A 25,906-nucleotide genomic window follows, 5' to 3' on the forward strand; every position below is an offset into this window, starting at 1 on the left:
GCAGCCGTACATCCTGTTAATTTGTCAATCACTATTATATTAATTTCGTATAGGTGTTGTTAAATCAGCCTGACTGATAAACCCCTGCTGGAAGGCACGACTTTTATGCAGGATGGTACTGCACCTCATACTGCTACACGTGTAAAAGATCTCTTGCGTACATCGTTTGGCGAGGATCGCGTGCTTGGCCTCCCAGGTTCCCAGACCTCAATCCGAGCGACTATGAAAATTTGGAAATTTGTAGGAAGTTCCTATGGGAGCAAACTGCTGAGGTCATCGGTCCCCAGGCTTACACCCTACTTAATCTAACTTAGACTAACATACGCTATGGACAATACACACACCCATGCCCTATGGAGGGCTCAAACCTCCGAGGGGGGGGGGGGGGGGGGGGAGCCGCACGAACCGTGGCAAGACGGCCGAGACCGCGCGCCTACCCTACGTGGCCCCGAGTGATTACTACTTGTGGGGTTATCTGAAGTCGCACTTCTACGACGATCATCTGACGTCATTAAGGATACTTTAACGTATGATGGCAATATCTCACCATGCCCACTGCCCCTGCTATTAGCAACACTTCTCACGATTATTGTGGTGGGGCAATATGTGCTGCAAGTTCCACATACTGAACACAGCAGGTAATTCGGATCAGCAAATGCTCTATCGTGTTTTGATGTGGAATATTCTAATATGTTTATAATTTGAAATCTTGAGTGTATTACTAATGTGGAAGTTTGTTGGTACGTGCAAACTCTCATTACCTAGGAAGAAAACGCAATGTACGGCTGCAACAACCGTTGAAACTTTTATGCTCCTGCAAGGACTATTTGGAAAGTAAGGAACGCTCGATCGTGAAGTAGGAACTACAGCGAAAATCAAAACCGTTTTATTTGCAACAGTTAACTACACCTTCCAGCTACTTCTGTACAAAGTCGCCGCTCCTGCGTAGTCACCTGTCCTAGAGCTGTAGCAACTTCCCAACACCCTCGTCGTAGAAGGCCGTCTCCTCCGCTTTCTGACAATTTTCTACGCTGGACTGCAGCTCGTTGTCTGTACCAAAGTGTTCCCTTCACAGCCAGCGATTCATTTGAGCAGAGATGAAAATCAGAGGGAGCCAAGTCCGGGCTGTACAGTGGATGATTAAACACTTCCTAGCGAAAGCGCCGAAGTAGCGTCCCCATTGTCCCTGCAGCGTGCGGCCGAGAACTGCCATGAAGAAAGAAATGCATGACAGTTACGTTACGTGGGGCTGCCTGAAATCTGGCGAAATTTCGCGGCAGACACCCATACTTGGCGAGAGATACTGTTATTGTAGGCACCTTTACGTGCTCACTGTGCTCTCAGAACTGAAAAGAGCGATGTTGTGATCTTTACAAACATGCTAGAGACACTGCGTAACACACCTGTGCAAAGCTTCATCGAAATTTCACTGTGCTTTCTATCTCGCCACCAATCGTTCCTCACTTTCCGAATAAACCCTCGTACGTTTCTCGCCGAAAGCGTCGAGGTCCCTCCCTTCTTTGAGACTTGCAACAGGCTACAGCTGGCAAGCAACAAGAATTCATCTTAGATATTGTCAACTACGTCCAAGTAACTACTGTGCATGCACAGTCGTTAACATGCATATGAATATCGGACTTTACGTGCGAGGTCCATAATCAGTAGTACACCCAAAGCTGCTGTGGTAGGTAAGTGGGTTATTTGAAAAGTACACTGTAGTATGTAGGTGGCACATGCACGCTTTCCGTGCTTACTTTGCTGTAGTTATCGTATTTAGATGCTGGTCGCAGTAATTTATATTAACTGATTAACTGAACTAGTTGCCGACGACTTCATTAAACAGTCTAGATTTGTCGAGAGTGTGATACGTGTACAATGCATACCAGCTAAAAGTTTGCTGTTACGTTGCAACTTTCAGTATTTGACGTGCTCTTTTTACAATTCAGTTATATAGTGCCCTAGTAACCACAGTTACTGCAGAGATGCAATTCTGTACCTAGTATCGATTCCGAACAACTTGGTTATCTTTGGGCTAGTCTGTGAGATATTCTGGAAGCTTTTGTTTTATTTACAATCTTTGTTTCTTCAGACGTGCATATCTGAAGGAGCAAACTTTGTTGACGATCCCCAGTTGTATTAAATATTACGGGATTTATTTGCTAATTGCGAATTCTTGGACATCAGCTGTGTTAGATGTACAGTACCAGAAAAAGTTTAGAAGACCTTTTCGAGGTTTCCACTTCACTCAAGATTCATTGCTGCAATAGTGCGTTACATTTACAGATGAGTAGCACAAGCGGCTCTAAGGTACTAGGTCGACCGTTTGCTGAAACACCCATATTAGTGCGTGGTGTAGTCTCCACGGGTGACAATGCAGGCGCTGACGCTGGCATCAAATCGATCGTGAAGGTGGTGTATACTGTCCTGCGATACGTTATGCCAAGCCTCCTCGGCCTGTTCACGTAGTTTTGCAAGAGCTATTGGTTGACGAGCGACACGAGTCACTTCTCGTCCCATCATATCCTGCAAGCGTCCTACTAGAGACAAGTCTGGAGATCGTGCTGGCCATGGAAGTTGCTGCACGCTGAATTTCAAAGGCAGTAAGTGTTGGAACAACACATCATCTTCCTGCTGCAAGCACGGCAAAAGAACAGGTCTAACAACATGCGCTCATTGGCGTCTCCTCCAGAAACACCGAAGGTGAACGAGAGTTGTAGCATATCGCATCCCAGAGCATAAGAGGTTGTGGTCAGTGTGTGTTGGACAAATGCACTCTAAAAGACGGCACTCACCTGATCTACATCATACGCGCAACTGGCCATCACTTGCATGCAGGCAGAATCTGCTTTCATCGATGAAGACCGCCATTCCATCTTCCAAGTGATCCTCTGACGACACCAGGTCGCGTCATGCACGTCGATGCTGTGGCGTGAGTGGAAGATGGGTTAGAGGTGAGCTTGCTCCTAGTCCCACTGTTAATAACCGATTCGCAGCAATTCGTGTTGACGTGTCTGGGCACAAATGGTTCAAATGGCTCTGAGCACTATGGGACTCAACTGCTGAGGTCATAAGTCCCCTAGAACTTAGAACTACTTAAACCTAACTAACCTAAGGACAACACACACATCCATGCCCGAGGCAGGATTCGAACCTGCGACCGTAGCGGTCGCGCGGTTCCAGACTGTAGCTCCAGAACCACTCGGCCACCAGCGGCCGGCGTCTGGGCTCATAAGCCCCGTTTTCTACATTGTGGTAGCTGAATAATATGCCACTGCTGCCCTTACAAAACGACGATCCTGGTTGGCGCCTGTACTGCGTGGATGTCCAGGACCTCGTCTACCGATGAGAGACTGTTCACGTGACCATTGATACTAGTATAGTTGCATAAAACATGCAGCACGTTCAAATTGTGTGGCAACTCTTCGAATGGACGAACCCGCCACTCGGAAGGCCACAGTATGACCCTTTTCAAACTCGCCATGCGGTTCTAGGCGCTACAGTCTGGAACCGAGCGACCGCTACCGTCGCAGGTTCGAATCCTGCCTCGGGCATGGATGTGTGTGATGTCCTTAGGTTAGTTAGGTTTAATTAGTACTAAGTTCTAGGCGACTGATGACCTCAGAAGTTAAGTCGCGTAGTGCTCTGAGCCATTTGAACCCAATCTCGCCCAGTTGGCTATAGGAAGCACAAGTGCGTCTCCATAGCAGGGATGCCTGCTTGCTTCATATGTTTTCACCACACTTGGTCCTCTGGCTGTGAGTATGCCCTTGTAAAGGGTATATATTGTACAGGAGTGTATTTTCTTCTTATAAGCCGCTTATGTGATACTGTCGTCTCCCGAGAGGGAGATGGAAAACCTTACAGCAGACTGGGAATCTCACCTGGGTCGACACAATCGATAGAAAGTCGGGTGGGCTACAAGCTGAAAGCATTTCAAAGTGCGGAACTGGGTAAAAATCTCAAGTAAGCAGAATAGAAATCAAAGTCAGTGTGAATTCACGATAATAGAACTCTACTCCAGGCACTACTCCAAGGCTAAGACCTCCTTAGCTGCGTCTGACTCTGAACTCGTGCCGATATAAGTCGGCTAACGAGTCCTCTAAATCTATCACATTAACAGCGGCGGTATGCCGAGGCTAGCAACTGAGATCGGGCGACGAGCAAGTGCGTTACTATTGCAGACCTGTTCTCCCTCTGGCTCACAGAAGGAAACGTATTTATAGTGCTCACAAAGGTCGCTCACTTGTTCCATACCATATTAGGAAGAATTCTAGAACACCTCCTCTGACGTCTGTTTGTGTTTGGCGTGGCTAGAGTCACATACGCAGTCCTTCATTTGTGTGTACAAACACTGTTTATTGCTCGGCGTCGGAATGTCGGCAACTTGGACATACTTGTTCAAACGTTGTCCTACGCTCTGGTTGGTTCTGGCTGTCAGCTCGTAGTTTCAGCTTTGGAACAATTCATGAGTTTGGTACTTTTTTATCTCTTACAGAATCGGAGTTTGCGACAGTACTGAATCACAACCTTCCCAGAAGTCAAGAAAACCAAATGAACCTGGTTTCCTCCATTCATGACTGTCGAAAGATCAAGCGAAAAAAGCGCCAGCCGAGTTTCGCATGATCAATGTCGTCGTGAACGGCGATTCTCGGAGTGACTTTATCTCTGGAGAACCATCCATTCTAAATTCCGTCAGAAACTGATGTCCATTGTGCATATGCTTGTTCGTAGTGGTATTTCACAGAGTCGTGTGTGCTCCATGTACCTGGGTAAGGACCAGTATCCGCCCAGATCTTTATGGATAAAATCACGGAATGTAATGTTAGGTAAAGTAAACAAGAACAACGAGGAGAAATCTCTCTCAATGACCAATGACCACCCACAATGTGATCACTATACAAGGTAGGGGGGGGGGGGGGGACAAAAAGGCACAGGGGATGGGATAGTACATCTTGCTACACAGCGTCAATCAGCGCCATTTCATCAGCGCTTTTCTACACTTCGTGATCAAAAGTATCTGGACACCTGGCTGAAAATGACGTACAAGTTCGTGACGCCCTTCATCGGTAATTGCTGGAATTCAATAAGGTGTTGTCCCACCCTTAGCCTTCATGACAGCTTCCGCTCTCGCAGGCATACGTCAGTCAGGGGCTGGAAAGTTTCTTGGGGAATGGCAGCCCATTCTTCACGGAGTGCTGCACTTATGAAAGGTATGGATATCGGTCGTTGAGGCCTGGCACGAAGTTGGCGTTCAAAAACACCCCAAAGGTGTTCTATATGGATAAAATTATGTTCTATAGTAGTCAGGTCGGGACTCCGAGCAAGCCAGTGCATTACAGGGATGTTATAGTCGTGTAGCCATAACGTCACAGGCCGTGCATTATGAACAGGTGCTCGATCGTGTTGAAAGATGCAATCGCCATTCCCGAATTGCTCTTCAACAGTGGGAAGCAAGAAGGCACTTAAAACATCAGTGTAGGCTTGTGCTGTGATAGTGCCACGCAAAACAACAAGGGGTGTAAGCCCCCTCCATGAAAAACACGACCACACCATAACACCACCGCCTCCGAATTTTACTGTTGGCACTACACACACTGGCAGATGACGTTCACCGGGCATTCGCCATACCCACACCCTGTCATCAGATCGCCACGTTGTGTACCGTGATTCGTTACTCCACACAACGTTTTTCCACTGTTCAATCGTCCAATGTTTACGCTCCTTACACCAAGCGAGGCATCGTTTGTCATTTACCGGCGTGACTGCGGCTTATGGGTACCCGCTCGCCCATGAAATCCAAGTTTTCTCACCTTCCGATAAACAGTCATAGTACTTTCAGTGGATCCTGATGCAGTTTGGAATTTCTGCGTGATGGTCGAGCTACATGTCGGCCGATTACACATTACGACCTTCTTCAGCTGTCGACGGTCTCTGTCAGTCAATAGACGAGGTCGGTTTGTACGCTTTTTGTGCTGCACGTGTCCCTTCACGTTTCCATTTCACTATCACATCGGAAACAATAGACCTAGGGGTGTTTAGGAGTGTGGAAATCTTGCGTACAGACGTATGACTCAAGTGACACCGAATTACCTGACCACGTTCGAAGTACGTGAGTTCCGCGGAGCGCCACATTCTGCTCTCTCACGATGTCTAATAACTACTGAGGTCGCTAATATGGAGTGCCTGACAGTAGGTGGCAGCACATTGCACCTAGTATGAAAAACATATGTTTTTATTGGTGTCCGGATACTTTTGATCACACAGTGTAGCACGGCATTGCATCTGAAGAAGAGGAAGCAGTGCTGTTGTAATTGCAAACTGAAAACAGTGAAACAGGGCAGTAGCTATGCCGAGCTGGCGGACGGACCAGGGGGCTGTCGTCGGAGTAACTAGAGTTGTAAATTATTTCCTACGGACCACATAGGCTGGCGAAAGTGTGCCGATCTTGGAGGAATGGATTTGTGTAATGGGACCTCATGGCACGATGTATTTAGAGAGGGATGTTTCACAAACAAATGTGGAGTGAGGAGATTTTCGGGAATACGGTGACATAAAATCCATGTATAAGACATAACAGAAAAATAGATGCTACAATGCGGTTGCTATGAACTACACACGGTTTAAAATATGTTACTTAGTGTCATCATGTAGTGATGAGTCTTTCAGGCTTGTAATCTACTTAATCGGAAATAACCATTTGAAGATAAACGTCGAAACTGTTTTCCTGTTTCTTCCAGACTTATCCTCAATTTACGCGATAGCTGCAGCATCCAACAACGTATGGGGTGTTCCAATTAGACACATCGTAATGATGGAATCTTTTCACTTATTCACCCAAAAACTATTAAATTTAGTTACACAGTGTTTCAGAATAAACGAAACAGTAAAATTTCAAGGTTCGATATCCTGAAATCTCATCCAAAGGCGCAGCATAAGATTGATATTATAGTTAATAAGAACTCCTGAGTCGTCTGGACTAACCAACTGGACTTCTCCTCTGTGAAGGGCATGTCTACGAAGCCCCTTAGGAATTGTACAGTGACACAGTCGGCAGGGCACACATCTTGCCATGGTCACATCACCTAAAGCGGCTTTCAGTCCGGAGTGCGCAGGCTTTAATCTTACTGACTGTAGACGTAGAAGTTGGCACTTCTAAGAGTATCCTGCGACGTCCACATCGCTGGCAATGGGTTATACACAATGCTGGTGACTACTTTGAAGGCCAGTAAAACTTTGAAACACGTACCTATTTTGTACGAGCTGTAAATAAATAGTTGCCACTATTTATGTTCGAACTCTCGTAAATAAGAACAGGAGTGGCTCCTGCTCTGATCTCTGGGCCACTTGCCGTAGGGCCGTGCCCCCTCAGAACCCACACAACAGTCATCCTCAACTTTGTGGACAATGAGTTTTTTCAGTCTAATGTTAAAGTAAGACGTGAACCAGTTGTCAGCTACTTCCCGTATTCCCTAATGCTCCAACTTCTGGAGCAATATTTTGCGATCAACACAATCAAGCGCCTTACTTAAATCAAAAAAGATACCTAACGTTCGAAACCTTTTGTTTAATGCGTCTAGTTCGTCATATAGCAAAGAGACTATACCATTTTCAGTTATTAAATCACTCATAAAACCAAACAACACTTTACAGCAAATTATGTGAAATGAAATGATCCATTATTCTTACATACGTCCCTTTCATAACTTTAACAAACATTGATGGTGAAGAAATAGATCTAAAATTTATATTATCCCTTTCTCCATTTTTATAAAGCGGCCTTACTACTGAGTACTTTAACCGTTCAGGAAACTGACCATTCCTGAAGAAACAATTACAAACATGACTAATTACAGGGTTAACATATGCAGCACAGTTCTTTAGTATTCTGCTAAATACTCCATCATAAACATGAGAGTCCTTAGTCTTCAGTGATTTAATTATTGACTCAATCTCCCCGCTGTCAGTATCGCAGAGGAGTGTTTCAGATATCAGTACCAGAAGGGCATTTTTCAAGAGAGTTATATGATTCCCTGTAGAAACAAAGTTTTATTTATTTCACCAGTTATGTTCAGAAACTGATTATTAAATACTGTATCGGACTTACCAGTAAGAGAAACATTTTTACTACGTACTGCGTACTGACTTTATATCCTCTAATTTGTACTGCTGATCAGTCACTTCCTGCGCGACTATCCATATGGTTATAATTTTGTCTTGTGTCTTAGCTATTAATTTCGTGTTTAATATTGCTTAAGTTAAAAAAGTTTCTCTGTAATATATTTTGTAACTTACGGATCGTGACTGATTACTCCAATTTCCAGTTGTATTGGTACGCATTGGTTCCCATCTATTGGACACCCTGTAGCGTCGTTATATGGGTTTCCCGAAATGGATTCCTGTGCTAGTTTTGTCCTCAATGTAACATTTACATTACGTCGAAATGTTCAACACAATTTTGAAAATTCCGGTATGGAATATAAAAAAGCAGTCCCTGCAATAATTGCTGATTATGAACCTTCTGCATTTCTCAACAATTTTCCACCCGTGGCTTCTCCCGATAAATAAGACCGTCGACAGAGAGGAATCTCAAAGAGAACATTCAGTTCCGGCGTGATTGTGTACTCAGCGATCGCACCTGAAGATGGCGGCCAGATGGATCGCCGAAATATCGTGCAGCATACCCGTGACGAGCATAAACATAAACAGATTCCGCATTATCTACCATGACATCAACACATTTTAAACCCACGTAATACGTTGACTAAGTGATAATTGGACTTAATTATATACTTTCTTAATTATATACTTTTCAGAGTTCAAAAATCAGAACAAGAGGACCGTTATGTACAGTCTCTTCCATGTGGTGAATGAATACCTGAAACTGAGTTTCGCACGATCACTGCTTGCTGAAGACATATTAGTTTTTGCACGACCAGTTGTTCGAACTCTAAAATTCAAAGAACTCGACTATGAAACGTATTTTCCATAATTGTATAGCAAAGAGACATTAGAGATTTTGTTTTACAGGGACGGATTTTATCTGTAACTGTTTTGTGCGATTTCCTGTGCCTTCGGTGAATGACCTTAGAGGCACAGCCGTTATCTTGTATAATCAGTCAGGTCCAGTGGCCATGACTTTATCGAGGTACTTAGCGTCTTAACTTCACAAACACTTACCTCCATATCTAAAATACTTGCGTCTGTGTGATGATACGATCTACTTCCAAGAAACAATCTAGGTAAATAAAATTCAGAATTTAACATTCATCTCATCACTTTAGGTTCGATATCTTTATGAAGGATTTCATTCACGAATTGACTAATGAAATGCAGTAGCTCAGACGCCGCAGATAGGCCAATCGAATTATAGTTGTGGATGAGTGTATACTCAGCGATCGCACCTGAAGATGGCAGCCAGATGGATCGCCGAAATACGTGCAGCATACCCATGAAGACCATAAACATAAACAGATTCCGCATTATCTACCATGACAACACATTTTAAACTCACCTAATACATTGATTAAGTGGTAATTGGACTGAATTATATACTTTTCAGAGTTCAAAAATCACAACAAGAGGACCGTTATGTACAGTCTCTTGCATGTGATGAATGAATACCTGAAACTGAGTTTCTCACGACCGCTGCTTGCTGAAAACATGTTAGTTTTTCACAAGACCAACTGTTCGATCTCCAAAATTCAAAGAACTCGAAGATGAAACGTATTTTCCATAATTTTATAGCAAAGAGACATTGGCGATTTTGGTTTACAGGAACGGATTTTAATTGTAACAGTTTTGTGCGACTCCCTGTGCTTTCGGTGAAAGACCTTAGAAGCACAGCCGTTATCTTGTGTAATCAGCATGGTCCAGTGGCCATGATTTCACCGAGTTATTTTAAATGCGTCTCAACTTCACAAACACTTACCTCCATATCTAAAATACTTGCGTCTGTGTGATGATACGATCTACATCCAAGAAACACTCTAGGTAAATACAATTCAGAATTTGATATTCATCTAATCACTTTTGGTTCGATATCTTTATGAAGGATTTCATTCAAGAATTGACTAATAAAATGCAATAGCTCAGACGCCGCATATAGGCCAATCTAATTATAGTGGTGGATGAGATTTTCTTTGCCAGTAGATGTAACAAAAGATGTAAGTCTAATGGGGAGAGAGATACTGGCTTACCGTTTGTTTCTTATCATTACATTGAATGTAAAGTGCCAAAAATTGCGGAGTAAGGATATGTTTTGGAAAGCTGTTTCGTGATGAGCCAGATGTACACAATTTTTACTTACTTTTGGTGTGCTAGTTTTTCGTTATCAAAAATAAGCTTATGTTTTTCGGATTGCTGTTTTTCTCAAAAAACACAGATTTAAGAAGAATATTAGATTTATTTTATTCTCATTCCGCTGAACTAGTAAGAACTTATACAAAACAATGTGTTTTTCTCTTATTTCATGCATAGTGAAAAGCATAATATCAGGAATGTCTGTCCAAATTAAGACAAACACTTCTGGTGCACTCTGGAGCTGTAAGTGTAACACAAATTCTTAACGAACCTCAGTATGAAAGCCTCCGTGTAAGCTCAATAGAGCACCTTATGAGAGACAAGAGGCGCTGTGAGGCAATCTCTAACCACGAATAAAAAATTAAAAAAATAAAACTATTTAGTTTTTTAAAATATATTTGTGAAAAATCAGTATTTTCATTAGTAATTCGCAGAATACGTCAAACCTAAGCCCTAGTATAAAAACACTACATTGAAAAAAAGTTCTCGTTTTTTCGCAAATTTTACATGATGCTCGTCTTGCTCTATATTATTTGAATTGTAAATATTAAATGTGACAAGTCAGTTTGCTTTTTGCATTGGTGTTTTCTGTATAAAGTCTTCCACTTAATAAAGTTTATAAAATCCTGTTCTGCTTCGGGGCCGCTAAAGATTTTCTGTGGAACATCGCACAGTAGACAAGGCTATAACAAATAAAATAAAGGTAAAATATCTGTAAGTCATATCCGTTGTTTCTTTGTCTTTTTTTTGGTAAAGATGGATAAGATTATTTTCAGCTAAAATACGTATATATTTGAAACGTAGATATATAGATTACCTTTACTCCGACGTACATAAGTAGTTAACTTATGAACTTCTTATTGTATTTAATAAGAAACGACATTTTTCTGCTTCCTTCACAATTTATTAGCCTCACTAAACGTTCAGTTAGCAAAGAACATACGTCTAACAAATTACGACATTGTCATGTGGAAAAAAATTGGAACTTCTTACTTTTCCTCCTTAACTTCAGGGATTGAAAAATAATTACTGATTTCGGTGACAGGCTATCATCTATGACATTTAATGTCGTTGACCCTAATGCATCAAATAATGTCCAGTTATACAACATAGAAAAGCAGAAGAGCAGTAAATTTTTAAAATAAAGGAAAACCGTAATTTCAGCTACTACTACGTAGGCATCTGCGGCCGGTGTCATGATGATTAAAATCCTTTTGGGTGTTGTACCGCATCATAGAACAAAATACTTTCACTATGAACTTAAAACAAGCGTTTCGAGCGTATTATAACCACCTGATCTTGCCATGAGGAGGGCCGTTGTAATACAGTAGAAACGTTGATTTTAAGTATGTAATCAATGTATTTTATGCTATGACGTGGTACAACATCCAGAAGAATTTTAATCATCGTTTGTAGCTTCAGTTTGCTAGTGTGATGAGGTACAAATCAAACTGTAAAGGTAAGAGTTTTATGGCACAGCGTGACTAAAAGGAAAGATTAGTTAATCGGGCGCATCCTGAAGCATCACAGAATAGTTAATTTTATAATGGAGGGAAACCTTAAGCGTAAAAACTGTAGAGGGCCAGCAAAGCTTGACTAGAGTAAACAGGTTCGAGTGTATGCAGGTCACAAACTGGAAGACCACAACAATAACAGTGTACAAGAAAGTTTTTGTGCCCTTAACTTGGTAATAGGAGTGAGTTACCTGTGTAACATATCTTGATGAATAACATGAACAAATAATCAAATAACATGCATTCATAAAATAGATTACGATTAAAATTACTTTCAGACCATTGTTTGAGTGTGGCCTGTGGTTAAGGGCAGCAGCTAGCCAATCGTAGGACTTCGTCGAACCCCACATGTCTTTCAAATACATACAAAGTCTAGTCAAGATCGAAAAGCTGCATGTTGATAACACTACCCTCTGAGCCTACAGTCTGTCAGTCCCATAGTTAATCTTCCCTGTGTGTGGCTCACAGACAGTATTTTTTGAAATATCGATTTCGCACTGGATGTTAAAATCATTCATTTTCAATGTCGTCGACCGAAATTTCGGCCTTTCCCCATTTTCACGTGGAACAGTGCGAAAATTTCCCTTGTTTTAGTACATGTTTAAGTTTAAAAACAAGTTTAAGTCTGTAAGTAGGCGGAATATCGACTTCAATAAGCAAAGGACGTAGCATCCACTACCGCTGTACAGTTCGAAAATCGATCAAACATTGTACGACAACATAGTAAAGAGCAAGACCACTGCCGTTATACTCCATAGTCTTCTGTGGTTCGGAAAGCTGGACACTAACTAAAACGGGGATGCAAAAGATTCTAACATTTCAAAGAAAGGCGATGAGAAGAATCTGGGACCCGGTGATGCACGGAGGTATTTGGAGAGGGAGAAAGAATAATTAATAAGATCATGAACCAGCCCAATCTTTTATAATACCAAAACAGTACACGGCTCCAGTGGGCAGGTCATGTAATTAGCATGGAACAGATTCGACTTCCTAAGCAAGCTTTTCATTGCCCACATTGCAACAAAAGAACTCAGGAGTGGACAAAAAACAGATGGGAAGAGGATGTAATGAAAGATGCAGAAACTTTGGACGTAGTCGATTGGGAGGAAACAGCAACGGACAGAATGCAGTGGAAACTGATTGATGAGGCAGTGCATGGCTTATAGCGTTGGTGACTGCCGCATAAGTAAGTAAGTTGCATACTAAAATGTAACATGCGACGGAAAGAAGCAACCTCAGTACACGAACTTGTACGATTCTCTCAGAAGCTCAACACACTTCCAGAAACTAAAAGTAATGGGGTAAGATTAATGTAAGCAATCTGTCGAATTGTGTATAAATCTTTGTATCTGTCTACATTAATTGGGTGATGTACCACATGCTTCGTAAAAGCTAATTTTGTTCAGAATTTCTTTAGCGAATATCAAAGCACCTTCATTGATATTTTTTGACTGGTAAGCAATGAATGAAATTTATCAGGTTTGAGATAACGTGAGACAAATACTGTGACTTCCAAGAAAATGTGCTTGTCAGAAGATAGCAAAGACCTTTTTAAACGACATTACCAACTCTCGACTTCCGTTGACGCCAATAACTCCTGACAGATCTCCTTAGTCTACAGTTCCAGACAAACGATGTAATTACTTGTAAATCAGAGGAGACCGTTTCTAAAACAGGCCTACAGGTACGCCGGTACTTCTTTTAAGTTCGGTGGTTATTTTTCGTTTTTTATTTGAACTGTCGGGAGTCATTTGATAGTTGCCATCATAAAGAAGCTGGATGTTTACAATATAACGTTGAGTGAACATAGAAACCGAATCCATTCTCTCGCAAAATGAATACCCCCTTCCCCTGTATCCTACACAATATGCAAATTCGACTTGAACAATCGTATTATTTACTTTTTAAATTCTAATCGTGGTATGCTGCCATGCCTAAACAGACACATCCAACATACCCTACAACAATATGCTCTCCACACCTTCTCGCAACGAAATTTCAATCGCCAGGCTCTCGCAGACAGTGATAACCGCCCCGATTTCATACGTCCTATAAACTAACTCTTCCCTTTCTCTCCTCTTTCACATCAGGGATCCCATCTTCCATTTTTCCCTGCCAATTAGCTCCTCACACCGGGACTCGGCCGATGCCCCAATTCCCAATTTAATTTGTGACATACCTTCTTATCTTCACCTACTCTCAATTCCCACTTAGTCCATTTCATATCCATACCCTACATCTACACTCCGAAAACCACCTTATAGTAGGTAGCGATGGGTACTTTGGTGCCCGTATCTATTCCCGCTTCCTTGTTCCATTCGCGAATGGCTCTTGGAAAGAATTATCAGCAGCCCCTGTAGTTCCTCTAATTTCTCGAATTTTCTCGTTGTGATCATTTTGCGAGACGTATATGAGAGGAAGTAATACGTTGGCCTGCTCTTCAGGGATCGTACTCACTCGGAAATTCAGTAAGTTCTTGTAGGTCTACCGCTGGACGTGGTTGAACATCTCCGTAATGCTTTCACGCCTACTAAACTAGCCTGTGACGAAATACGTCGCTGTTCGTTAGACGTTACTTACCTTTTCTGTGTATCGAACCTGGTAAGACACCCCTACTGATGAGCAGTATTCTACAATCGGTCGAACAAATGTTTTGTGACATTTATTTAAGACTGTTCCAATGAATCACAGCCTGACATCCGTCCCCCCCCCCCCCCCTTCTTCCGTGGGTAATTTACATTTCTTTAAGATTCTTCCAATGAATCTCAGCCTGACATCCGCTTTTCCCATTGATTGCTTTATGTACTCATTCCTCGAATCTACAAGATCTAGAACCATCCCTCTCCAACTACAGCGTTTCCTAGTGCAGGTACTTCTGATTTCAAAGAATCTGCAGTGCTTCTTGTTGCGATCTTCCCCTATTCTCCGCCACATTTCAACACATGTTATATTGTCTCGGTGTTATGTATTTTAAAGCCATTAGATTAAAGACCAGAGTGTTTTTAGTTGTCGTGGCATTGTCGTTGCCTGTCTAGACATCGCCGTAGTATTCATCCTAGCTGTTGGATTTGGCGCTGCAAGATAATCATTGTCCTTGCTTCATCATTGTCATAAGTGCTCTGCCAAGTGGTGGGTTCTTCACACCATCACTGCCTCTATGTGATCGTGTTCCAAGTCAACTTCCTCATTGCCTGACATCTTCTTGTCCATCATTTTTATTCTTCTCCTTCTTATTTTCTTCTGTTCTTCCACCATACCTCCGATAGTTGTTGACAGAATTCCTTTTCCTCACAATATGTGGCCCACCTTTTACTCACCAAGGATTATGAGAAATCCTTTTTTTCTGTCTTTTCCAGTATTTCGACCCTTCAAACCCACATCTCGAATTCTGCCATCTATCTCTTTCTCTCTTCTTCGGTGTACAGCTTTCTCAGCTACATACAGACATACTCCACACAAAGCATTTAATCAACCTTTTTGTCAACTCTACCCCCAACTTGCGGGCGTAATAAGCGTTTTCTTCTCTGCAACGATTGTTTTAAGAAAACGATTTTTGATGTTATTTCTTTTTCCCTCATCCAGTTGTCACTTAGCTCCTAAAATATCCATGTTGTGCAACAGGTTCAGTTTGAGCTTCTGTAGTTTCCATTTCATGTTTTCTTTGTCAATCACTCTTATCAATTTTGTTTTCTTTGTACTCTTACAATCCGTCTTGATGCTGCGTTGAAAGATAAGGATCTAAATTCCTCTCGCCGCACCCTACTCGTCACACACCTAAGCTCCTTTGTTAATCTCAATTGTAAGACAGTGTCTCAACGATTTCTGTTGTATGCAGTAAGGAAGATGAGGTTTTAACGTTCCAGCGTAAACGAGATCAGTTTCCATCCAACAAGCCACCTTTATTATTTCTCGCCAGTTCTTGTCTTTCTTAAGTGAATATCTTACAAGTGACAAGTTGTACACCCCTTTCGTATCGCGTCGCAAAATTGCACAACAAATAGTTCGCAGACTGTGAACTCTCAGGCCGCAGATACAGTATCATTAAATAAATACCAGTACCTAATATTTATGTAATTTCTTCTGTTGAATAAAAGTGTATAACACATTAGGTTCACTAACAGCACTTCCATTTTTCCATTGAGTCAACAGTTTCACAACGACATCAGCGTGTCATTCGTGAGAGTGCTTCGAAGCTTCTCTCGATCTCCCAATATGGTTTCCATCTGATTTTTCTTACTGGCATTGCATTGTCTGTTGCTACATAATGACACAATTTTCATATACACTCCTGGAAATGGAAAAAAGAACACATTGACACCGGTGAGTCAGACCCACCATACTTGCTCCAGACACTGCGAGAGGGCTGTACAAGCAATGATCACAAGCACGGCACAGCGGACACACCAGGAACCGCGGTGTTGGCCGTTGAATGGCGCTAGCTGCGCAGCATTTGTGCACCGCCGCCGTCAGTGTCAGCCAGTTTGCCGTGGCATACGGAGCTCCATCGCAGTCTTTAACACTGGTAGCATGCTGCGACAGCGTGGACGTGAACCGTATGTGCAGTTGACGGACTTTGAGCGAGGGCATATAGTGGGCATGCGGGAGGCCGGGTGGACGTACCGCCGAATTGCTCAACACGTGGGGCGTGAGGTCTCCACAGTACATCGATGTTGTCGCCAGTAGTCGGTGGAAGGTGCACGTGCCCGTCGACCTGGGACCGGACCGCAGCGACGCACGGCTGCACGCCAAGACCGTAGGAGCCTACGCAGTGCCGTAGGGGACCGCACCGCCACTTCCCAGCAAATTAGGGACAGTGTTGCTCCTGGGGTATCGGCGAGGACCATTCGCAACCGTCTCCATGAAGCTGGGCTACGGTCCCGCACACCGTTAGGCCGTCTTCCGCTCACGCCCCAACATCGTGCAGCCTGCCTCCAGTGGTGTCGCGACAGGCGTGAATGGAGGGACGAATGGAGACGTGTCGTCTTCAGCGATGAGAGTTGCTTCTGCCTTGGTGCCAATGATGGTCGTATGCGTGTTTGGCGCCGTGCAGGTGAGCGCCACAATCAGGACTGCATACGACCGAGGCACACAGGGCCAACACCCGGCATCATGGTGTGGGGAGCGATCTCCTACACTGGCCGTACACCACTGGTGATCGTCGAGGGGACACTGAATAGTGCACGGTACATCCAAACCGTCATCGAACCCATCGTTCTACCATTCCTAGACCGGCAAGGGAACTTGCTGTTCCAACAGGACAATGCACGTCCGCATGTATCCCGTGCCACCCAACGTGCTCTAGGAGGTGTAAGTCAACTACCCTGGCCAGCAAGATCTCCGGATCTGTCCCCCATTGAGCATGTTTGGGACTGGATGAAGCGTCGTCTCACGCGGTCTGCACGTCCAGCACGAACGCTGGTCCAACTGAGGCGCCAGGTGGAAATGGCATGGCAAGCCATTCCACAGGACTACATCCAGCATCTCTACGATCGTCTCCATGGGAGAATAGCAGCCTGCATTGCTGCGAAAGGTGGATATACACTGTACTTGTGCCGACATTGTGCATGCTCTGTTGCCTGTGTCTATGTGCCTGTGGTTCTGTCAGTGTGATCATGTGATGTATGTGACCCCAGGAATGTGTCAATAAAGTTTCCCGTTCCTGGGACAATGAATTCACGGTGTTCTTATTTCAATTTCAAGGAGTGTAGTAACTAAGAAATAGGACGAATATACAAAGAATACGTATGTATTTTCTTCACTTAAAACTTCCGGGCTGATAGGCCGTGGTCGAAATATAAAACTCTCTCCTGACGTTTCGTCTCCGACTGCTGGAGACATCCTCGGAGGTAAAGCGGCGAACTGCGAAGAGAACTCGAGGAAGCGCTGATTATATAGACAGTACAGAGGGCGCCACTGTCGATCACGTGGCGTCGGTTATGAGATTGTCTCTGGTAATGCCAACATTCTCGACTGAAAGTAATCGATCGTCACGCTTGCGGTGCAACGCTGACATCCAAATTTTATCCAGTTTAACACCTTCGTCTTTGCTGTTAAAATTATTACGATGTTTATCAATCTCGATAGCCTCTCTATATAAGCGTGCAATTGAACTTCCTGGATGTGTCTGTGATTAAACGACGGGACGGAACGTTGGGCCATAAGGTGCATAGAAAGCCCACACATACTGATCGTTATCTACACAAAGAATCAAACCACCACCGTAGACAAAAAAGAGGTGTAATGAAAACTGTGGTAGACAGTGAACCTGTTTATTTCAAAGATGAGATTGAACATCTACGGTCAACTTTCCTGAAGAATGGCTATTCTAGAAGGATATAGATCGAGCACCGCTCTAGGCAGAGAATCAGGAGTAACGACGAACAACAGTCGTCCAAGGGCAAAGTTTTTCTTCCGTTCATAAGTAAGGTCACAGACCGCATTGGGAAAGTTTTAGGCAAGTATGGGGTGGAAACTATTTTCAGACCCACCAGGAAAATAAAAGAATTTTTAAGGTCAGCAAAAGATGCACGAGACCCTTTGGCTAAACCGTGGGTATATAAAATTCCTTGTAGTTGTGGACAGGTTTACATCGGTACCACAAAGAGAAGTGTGAACACCCGTCTTGTTGAACGTAAGAGGAATTCCCGCCTGGGTCACACGGATAAATCGGCCGTAGCGGAACATGTTTACCAGGAAGGTGATCATGAAATAAAATTCAGCGAGACGAGCGTCATATCGAAAACCTCGCATTATTATGCACGCTTGTATAGAGAGGCTATCGAGATTGATAAACATCGTAATAATTTTAACAGGAAAGACGAAGGTGTTAAACTGGATAAAATTTGGATGTCAGCGTTGCACCGCAAGCGTGACGATCGATTACTTTCAGTCGAGAATGTTGGCATTACCAGAGACAATATCATAGCCGACGCCACGTGATCGACAGTGGCGCCCTCTGTACTGTCTATATAATCAGCGCTTCCTCGAGTTCTCTTCGCAGTTCGCCGCTTTACCTCCGAGGATGTCTCCCGCAGTCGGAGACGAAACGTCAGGAGAGAGTTTTATACTTCGACCACGGCCTATCAGCCCGGAAGTTTTAAGTGAAGACAATACCGGCCGTGAAAGCTTACATTGTATGAACGTATGTATTTGTTTATTGATACAGGATTTGTCATGAAAATACAAAGAAAATATATAGCTCAAAATATAGATACACATGCATGTTTGTAAGAGCAACCATCCCGGCATATGCTTGAAGTAATACAGGAAAACCACGGAAAAGCTAAATGAGGATGACTTGGCAGAAAAAAACTACATCCTCTCAATTATGAGTTCCGTGTGCAAATAATTCCAGTGCTTCATGCGGTTGCTCCCTGTTGTACAGTGTTTTTCTTTTCTTTTTAACATGCACAGTCTGCACCAACCAGTTTCTAATATAAAACATAGCTCATCACTGTTCACACAGGATATCTCTGGACCACTAACATGCTGTCCTATTACCTGACAAGAACAATAAAACTTCGGTGAACTTTTTTAGGGTTTGCCTGAGCCGGGTTCCTTTCGCAGAAAAGATGAATACAAATGGAGGTCAGGTAAAGGCTACACGCAGAAACTGAAAAACAAGTTCAAAGAGATAATAAGTCCAATCTCTGTGCAGATGGAACACCAGGACTGTGTACATTAGCCCCAGGAACTGCACTGCGTGTTTTACAAGAAAACTCTTAACTGTTATTTGTGCAGGGATTTCCCCTCAAAGGAACGTTTTCACCAGTCACAGTCACTCTGGGATTTTTGTCAACAGTTCTTGCCACTGATGAAGCGACTACTGGTAGAGACAGCATCAGTAACCTCCGCCATAGTCATCTGTGAATCGCTATTTTGTCAGGCATTGTTGGTGACCATCGACTTGAAGCATTTGTTCTTCTCATGATGCTTTGACCAACAAAAGTACTTGGAATTCATGCCGCACGTTGCCTGTAGTACTTGAACGTTCAGCAGCGAAAGTCATATGACCATGGTTTCACTTCTGTGTTGCAACATATTTCCGAAAGTCGACCGAAGCAGTACTAGGCTGTCGTTTGATTTCAACGGTAGGAGCTTAAAGAGTACTGCCAAAAATATGAGATCGTCTCGAATGTTGGACACTCAGCACGCGCTACGCCGTGTTGGAAGTCCACTGTTCTCCAGGTACAAAGGCAAGTTATGGGTAAGAAACTTAGGACTTCAGTAAAACACACAATGAAGTGTGATTCGCCTTGCAAATGGGTAAAAGGTATATCTTTTGTGAAGTTATGCTGATAATACTACGAAAAATTCAAAGTAAGACGAATAAATACGTAAAATCACTTTTATACTCACTTTATTTTGTTCTGTAGAAGACTGGTTTCAGGCAACTCTCTACGCTAGTCTATTCTGTGCAGCTCTCCTCATCTCTCCGTGACTTCCGTAGCGTACACTCGTTTGCACACGCTATTAGGAAATCAGTTTTAGGAAGAGCGAACTGAGGAATTACGGAATTGAATTCCTACTGTCTGTTATGCAACCAGTTATTGTGAACGGCTTCAGTGTTGAAAGTCTTCTTCACTATGTCTAATTCGACGAAGTCAAAGGACTCCAGAGACAAATTACTAGATTTTTATTGTGCGGCTGAAGAAATCTGAGAACGCTACGAAAGTGTTCAGAGACATGTAGGGACATCACACGGGAATCTTCTACAAGAATATGACGTTTTTCTGCAGTGCTAGTGGACCACGTAAAGTAATCAATATTCGAACGATTATACTGGCACCAAAGAACGAGTTTTGCAATAGTACTGTCAGGAACAAAGTAACTATGGTAGACTCCATTTGGAGGCACCCAGCCATAAGCTACATCGGTATTTATGTAGATGTACACAGATGGCTATAAAATTGCAGCACCTAGCCTGATTCCTAGTAACGAAATTTTACTTAATGCCTATACGAAATATGGTAGAACGATGCACGATTAAAATTCTAGATGATTTTGGGATATACAAACAGCGAAATTCAGTATAGGGAGCTGCCCCCTCTGGGAGCAATAACGGGTCTAACCCGGCTGGGCGTCAAGTCCAACTGAACTTGGCTGATAACTGCAGTGACTGACGAGTAACAATGTCTCGGGAACGTGTGAGAAGTTGTTTTTGAAGGGTTAGGGATACAGGGAACGTGCCTGGCAGCCTAACATTCGCGGTAGATCAGGACAGCATGCTAACATGCAGCATATACAGGGTGTTTCAAAAATGACCGGTATATTTGAAACGGCAATAAAAACTAAACGAGCAGCGATAGAAATACACCGTTTGTTGCAATATGCTTGGGACAACAGTACATTTTCAGGCGGACAAACTTTCGAAATTACAGTGGTTACAATTTTCAACAACAGATGGCGCTGCAAGTGATGTGAAAGATATAGAAGACAACGCAGTCTGTGGGTGCGCCATTCTGTACGCCGTCTTTCTGCTGTAAGCGTGTGCTGTTCACAACGTGCAAGTGTGCTGTAGCCAACATGGTTTATTCCTTAGAACAGAGGATTTTTCTGGTGTTGGAATTCCACTGCCTAGAACACAGTGTTGTTGCAACAAGACGAAGTTTTCAACGGAGGTTTAATGTAACCAAAGGACCGAAAAGCGATACAATAAAGGATCTGTTTGAAAAATTTCAACGGACTGGGAACGTGACGGATGAACGTGCTGGAAAGGTAGGGCGACCGCGTACGGCAACCACAGAGGGCAACGCGCAGCTAGTGCAGCAGGTGATCCGACAGCGGCCTCGGGTTTCCATTCGCCGTGTTGCAGCTGCGGTCCAAATGACGCCAACGTCCACGTATCATCTCATGCGCCAGAGTTTACACCTCTATCCATACAAAATTCAAACGCGGCAACCCCTCAGCGCCGCTACCATTGCTGCACAAGAGACATTCGCTAACGATTTAGTGCACAGGATTGACGATGACGATATGCATGTGGGCAGCATTTGGTTTACTGACGAAGCTTATTTTTACCTGGACGGCTTCGTCAATAAACAGAACTGGCGCATATGGGGAACCGAAAAGCCCCATGTTGCAGTCCCATCGTCCCTGCATCCTCAAAAAGTACTGGTCTGGGCCTCCATTTCTTCCAAAGGAATCATTGGCCCATTTTTCAGATCCGAAACGATTACTGCATCACGCTATCTGGACATTCTTCGTGAGTTTGTGGCGGTACAAACCGCCTTAGACGACACTGCGAACACCTCGTGGTTTATGCAAGATGGTGCCCGGCCACATCGCACGGCCGACGTCTTTAGTTTCCTGAATGAATATTTCGATGATCGTGTGATTGCTTTGGGCTATCCGAAACATACAGGAGGCGGCGTGAATTGGCCTCCCTATTCGCCAGACATGAACCCCTGTGACTTCTTTCTGTGGGGACACTTGAAAGACCAGGTGTACCGCCAGAATCCAGAAACAATTGAACAGCTGAAGCAGTACATCTCATCTGCATGTGAAGCCATTCCGCCAGACACGTTGTCAAAGGTTTCGGGTAATTTCATTCAGAGACTACGCCATATTATTGCTACGCATGGTGGATATGTGGAAAATATCGTACTATAGAGTTTCCCAGACCGCAGCGCCATCTGTTGTTGAAAATTGTAACTACTGTAATTTCGAAAGTTTGTCTGCCTGAAAATGTACTGTTGTCCCAAGCATATTGCAACAAACGGTGTATTTCTATCGCTGCTCGTTTAGTTTTTATTGCCGTTTCAAATATACCGGTCATTTTTGAAACACCCTGTACTTCCCCCATATACGTCTCGAGTAATGACCACAATGAGAAAATTCGAAAAATTAGAGCCAACACATTGGCTTACCAGCAATTATACTTCCCACGCGCTATTTACGAGTGGAACAGGGTTGAACGGCTCAGTTATTGGTACAAAAGTACCCTCAGCCACTTACCATTAAGTGGTTTTCGGTTTATGATATAGACGTAGATGTAGTTTTGTGTTATCTTGTTGAAAGCTTCCGTTTCGGGATACTTCGACAGGCACCGGCCTTGACACGTCTAAAAGTTATTGGCTGGTGTCCAAATTACCGGTTATTCGGAACAAGACGTAATCGTGTTGAATTTCCAGTGTCACCCCACACTGTCAATCCCGACTCTGGTCGTATGACCAACGAATTCAACCTGGTAACATTAGTTCTCTGCAGAGCCAACACACACAGATACGTCCATCGTGATGCTATATGCAGAAACGAGACTCGTCTGAAACCTGTGTCGTTGGGTCCACAGCTGCCGGCGCGCTCCTCTGCTGCGGCTTGAAAGGAAAGCCGAGATGCCGGTCGCTATGCTGATAGCCGGTGCAGCTCCTGACGTCGTCTCACTGTCCATGTGGAACGAAACTGTTTCGTTATTCAAGATACATGACGTGGCTGTACGGTCTTGCAAGGCCGATCGAACGGTACATGTGTCCTCTTGGGTGTCAGTAGACTGGGTCCATAGAGATCCTACGTGACGCTTAGTATGGCCCACTTGAATCCATAGAGTTCATATTCACATGACCAGAATAACGCAAGCAACAACACTGTAGAACGAAAAACCACATTCTCCATACACCGCAATCTTGCCGCTGTTGAATTACAACACGTTCTGGTTGAACGGAAGGAAGGAAGATTAAGGTTTAACGTCCCATCGACATCGAGGTCATTAGAGAATCGAGCACAAGCTCCGACCTGTTTAAGGATGGAGGAGGAAATCGACCGTGCCTTTTATTTTGTCTGGATGGCCGGACGCTGGTTTGAAGCGTCGTCCTCCAGAATTCGAGTCTAGTGTCCTAACCACTGCGCCACCTCGCTCTGTCGTTCGGGTAGAAACTTTTCAATCTTACACGAGGCATAACGCGATCTCCTCACAAACACACAACTTCTGAGTGAGAAACCAACTTTCATTACACCCATCTTTGTGCGTCTGTGCTGAAATGCTAACCATCTGCGTATCCAAGCATTGAAAATAGTGCACCAAGAGGGGAGCAACGGGTCGAAATGAAATTTCGAGACATAGTAATACACATGAGACATTCACTTGAACACAAAATCAAAACAAGTAAACATATACAGTGAGTGCAAGTAGACAATACAGCTCAACACGAATGACGAGTTGGACCACCTTTATCTGCAGTACATGCTGCACTGCAGTCCAGCATCGTGTTGATTTAGACGTCTGACGCTGTCCTGAGGCAGACTGGCGCACATATCTTGAACGGCCACCATCAAGTGTACAGGTCACAAGACTACCTCCACACCCGTATGACGTCATCATTCGTCCCCAAAAAGAATCGGGATTCATCTCTAACCACCACGTTTTGCTATTTCGTGGACGTCCACGGTGATCTGTAGACGGAGTCCTCAATGTCTCAGTGTTAAAGGCAGTATGGGGAAAGGGTGCCTGCACTGCAAATGCACATCCGCAGGACATCTGGAAATGGTTTGTGGAACAACTGGCACACGTACCTCTGCTTGTATCGTGAAGTGATTAATTATTGGATCCCTACTCGCTTGTCGCGCGATCCTTCGATCCTCCCCCCTCGTCGTCTTCGTGGTCGCTGGGTGTCATCTTGTGACCACTGCTCCCAACATCCTCTGAAGCGCACTCTGAACGAGCGACCTGGCGTGTCGACGAGCGTGCGGTTTTCGTGCCAATGCCCCTCTCAAACTGACTTTACTGTGAGAAATGTCGTCTCACACGTCTACCTGTCATTATGCAACGACTAACGTCCTCCTCGCGTCGGGATTTGATCGTCAAGTGTATGACTCGTTTACTATGCGCCGTTTAAATAGGGTCCCCTGCCCTATTGCAGCCCCACTTCCGGTTTCTTTGGGCACGCGCATTGGAACCAAACTTGGATCATTTGCATTCGGGTCTCACTATGCTTGTACTTTTCTTTCCATTGGTTACGTTATTTTCAATATTCTTGAGTGTACTAATAAGACGTTTGTTGCTTGCCACCATTATGATACTGCCTTTTCAATGGCCAGCGTATAGATGTCGTTCTCCAGTGTATACACAGGGTGTTTCAAAAAGGATTTTACAAATCTGAAAATTCGTGGTACCTACAGAGATGATTGTAGTGTCAATTTGTAGAGAAATACAGCAAGATCTGTCTCGCGTAGTTCGCTAGAGCCGAATCGCACCGTAAGGAGCGCTAGCGGCAGTTGCGTTAAAGATGGCTGCCTTCACTGGACCCGAGAGTGCTAGCTGTGTTTTGGCTTGAAGAATCGAAGTCGGCGACAACAGTTCAGCGTAATTTCCGTACCAAGTACACTAAAGGTCCTCCTAGTAGGCCTACAATTTATGAGTGGCGTAAAAGTTTAGTAGAAACAGGGTGCTCGGTAAGACATGGGCAATCGTCAGGCCGTCCAAGCAGGTCTGGTGACGTCGTTGAGCGAGTGAGACAACGTTTTGTCAACAGCCCTACGAGATCGACCCGGCGTGCATCTCGCGAACTGTAAATCCCACATGCGACGGTTTAGCGTGTGTTGAGAAAACGATTGCATTTGAAACCGCACAAAGTGAGATCGTACAAGCAATTAAAGACACTGATAAAATTTCTGGCAAGAACTTCTGTGCAGATATGTAAAATCGATTACATGAGGATGAACATAGTTAGTTAATTAGTTGCGTGTTCCATTGATCAATAGCATAGAAAACCGTTATGTCGAATGCACAAGAAATGCGCACAGGAAACAAGTTGTTTTCTTTTTTACATTATAGTGTTATACCTAAATATTTCTATAATCTATCCCATTCCTTTTAATGGCACAAAATGCATATATTATATCTCCAGATTTATTTACTCATATTCAAGAATTCATCTATGGTATAGAAGGAGTTGTCAAGGAGGTATGATTTCAATTTGTTTTTGAAACTATTACTGCTGTCTGCAAGTTGATTTGTTTCCCTACAAAATAACACTTATCTTTCAACAACTTTATAAGAAATTTTAAAGTTTTAAAGTCCTTTTTGAAACACCGTGTATATGGATAGGACGAGGAAGTGCTCCCACATACCTCGTCGCGTCACAGCTAAATGCACTTAT

This window comes from Schistocerca piceifrons, chromosome 6 (assembly GCF_021461385.2).
Source record: "Schistocerca piceifrons isolate TAMUIC-IGC-003096 chromosome 6, iqSchPice1.1, whole genome shotgun sequence".
Classification (NCBI taxonomy): Eukaryota; Metazoa; Arthropoda; class Insecta; order Orthoptera; family Acrididae; genus Schistocerca; species Schistocerca piceifrons.